At 41.1% G+C, this 2,914-nt stretch overlaps 1 pseudogene; it reads right to left on the bottom strand.

Annotated features, from left to right (window-relative positions):
• Positions 1 to 1,227: 1,227 nt before the first annotated feature.
• On the bottom strand, positions 1,228 to 2,376 carry LOC121444408 (annotated as a pseudogene).
• Between the last annotated feature and the right edge of the window lie 538 nt (positions 2,377 to 2,914).

Here is a 2,914-nt window from a genome sequence, read left to right as displayed (position 1 = left end):
TGATTTGTCTCAGAAGAATGAAGATTTAGACCTTGTATCAATCACTCACTTTTCACTAGTTCAAAGGCCCATCTTTGCCAGGAGAGCTTTCATCCTCTGCAGCAGCTGAAGTAATGTCACTTTGCTTCCTGGGATGAAACTAAAGAGATTCATCTGAAGTGCCAAGGAGAAGGAGGTAGAAATTGATGCAGCCTTAACTTTTGGCTTATCCTTCTAGCCCAGGCAGCGAGGCAGATCCTTATGGCCTCTGTTGTAGAAAAGGAAGGTAGGAAAGAAATCTGTTTTGAGAGCACATTTGAAAATAGCAGTGTGATTTGCTCACATAGTGAAGCAAAAACTGGATCTGGGCCATCAAATGTACTAGTTCAGTTCCCTGAACCCAAACTAACTCTATGGAAATGTTCATTTGAAACAATTCATACTGGGTTTGGAGGAAGTCGGGCCTGCACTTACTTGAATCAGTCTCTTTAGGTGATACATGATCTTGATCAGGGTACTTTACCATTCTGAGCCTCGTTTGTCTATAAATTATAGGCAATTCCTCCATGGTATAGATCCTTCTCCCTCTACTTTCTAAATGCTGGGGTTGTAGGTATGCACCAGCAAACCTGGTTTAAATATTTTTATAATTGTGAATAGATAACGAATAGCTTAGATTTAATCTCTTATTTCTCAAAAATACCTCACTCCCAAAACTTTAGAGCCTCCTTTCATGAAAAATCAATGAAAATAAATTTGATTCTGTGGGTATAGAAAAATTAAATAAATAACAGGCTTACTATTCAAATAGTCATGGCTGTTGGCATATCTTTTCCTCTACCTTTACCTTGTAGATGTGTTTTTCTTTCTCATCTCTTTCCATACCCCCTCCACAGAAATAAGATAAAGATTATTTTTTTTTAAATATTTATTTTATTATGTATACAATGTTCTGTCTGTGTGTCTGCCTGCAGGCCAGAAGAGGGCATCAGATCTCATTTCAGATGGTTGTGAGCCACCATGTGGTTGCTGGGAATTGAACTCAGGACCTTTGGAAGAGCAGGCAATGCTCTTAACCGCTGAGCCATCTCTCCAGCCCAAGATAAAGATTATTTTCCGCTTAGATTGCTCACTAGAAATCATTGCTCCTTTTTCTAGACTATTAAAAATTCAATATATTAAACAAGTCCCCCACCCACTGGAAAAGTCATTCTTATGATCCTATCAATTTCACAAACGCTTCCGACATTAAGCACCTTCCTCCTTGGCAATGTGGTATTTCTTGTACAGTCTCATACATACTTTCTTATCCTCCATAGTCTGTAAATGACCATGGCCAAACTTAGAGGTGGTGTCAATAAATTTCAGGTCAGTCTTCTCCAGAGCTGAAGAAATTGAACACCCTTTTTGTTTCCTACCACACAGCCTTTGAGCTTCACGAAGTCATTGATAACTTCACCATAATAGACAAAGTTACCCAGTGGTTTGATGCTCTTGCCAGATGAGTAATAGTCAGTAGATGCATTGGTTCTGATTAGCTTACCATCTTTGACCAATCTTGTAAATCTAATTTATCTCTTTGCGATGATGGCAGCCTTTCTGCCCAGCTGGATCCACAGAGAAGGCCACATGGGCAGGGTGCTAGGCTCCATTACAGGTAGCATTGTACAGCCTTTAATGGGTCTTGCAGAGTACTTTTTTTGATGTCAATGACTGGACACCTCCTTTTGTCTTTGCCTTTTGTCATTCCAATGACATCAACCATCTCATCCTGTCCAAACAACTGGTTCACAGGAACCTTCTGTGCCAGCCTCTCTGGGGCCCATTCTCAGCCACAGTTCCTCTGTTCACCTGGGACTCCATCCAGAGTGCCTTCTGTTAAAGAGAAAGCAGGATCTTCTGAGAACTCAAAGTTATGTAGATGACTTGAAAATACTTTGTCATGCTGTTGAGGTACTTCTCCAGCTGTTTCTTGCCCATGTAGTCCTGCCATTTCTTACAGTATTTGGTGAAGGCCTTCTTAAGTTTTTGCCAGTTTTGTAGAAACACCTTTTACACTTGTCATTGGTTTGCTCAGCAAATACTGTCTTAAAGGTCTGGGGCCTTGTGGGGTTTCTATATACCTACCACAATGCCTATAACTACCATTGGTGTTATTTTCAAAATGATTACAGTTTCTTCGACTTCTTTCTTGTTCACCTTGGATCCTGGATTGTCAACTTCTAGGATGCTGTGGGTCATGCGAGCCTTGTAGCCTAGAAATGCTGGGAGGTGAACAGATTTGGAAGGGTCATCCTTGTGGTAGCTCTTCAATTTCCCATTTTGCTGACTGTTGTGCTTCTGGGGCAAGAAGTCCAAAGGCCCAGGACTGGGAGCAGAGAATTTCCTGTGAGACATTTAGCTATCATGTGCCACAGATATTGCCAATTTTTAATTTTTTGAAAATATTTTATAACAGGCCAGAGAGATAGTTCAGCAGGTATGAGCACTGGCTGATCTTCCTGAGATCCTGAGTTTTAGTCCCAACAAACACACGGTGGCACACAGTCATCTATAGTGGGTTCTGTGGTTATATTTTGTTTGTGACCTAACAAATAAAGCTTGCCTGATGATCAGAGTATGGAGCTAGCCATTAGTTAGCAATAAAGGTCAGACAGTGATGGCACACCCCTTTAATTCCAGAACTCTGGTGACAGAAGCAGAAGGATCTCTGTGAGTTCAAGGCTACACTGGACTATACTAGATTGATCCAGGCTTAAAGAGAAACAGAGCTCATGCCAGTACTTGGGAGTCACATGCCTTTAATCACAACACTAAGGAGGTGGAGACAGGAAGGGATATGGCTAGACAGAGAGAGGACTATAAAGTAGGAGGTAACAAGATCTCACAGCATTCAGTCTGAGAACTTGTAAAGACAACATTTTTCCCATTTTGC

This window comes from Microtus oregoni, unplaced genomic scaffold, assembly GCF_018167655.1.
Source record: "Microtus oregoni isolate MIOR12 unplaced genomic scaffold, Mior012 000122F_ref0000035, whole genome shotgun sequence".
Classification (NCBI taxonomy): domain Eukaryota; kingdom Metazoa; phylum Chordata; class Mammalia; order Rodentia; family Cricetidae; genus Microtus; species Microtus oregoni.
This window is presented reverse-complemented; position numbering and strand designations above follow the sequence as displayed.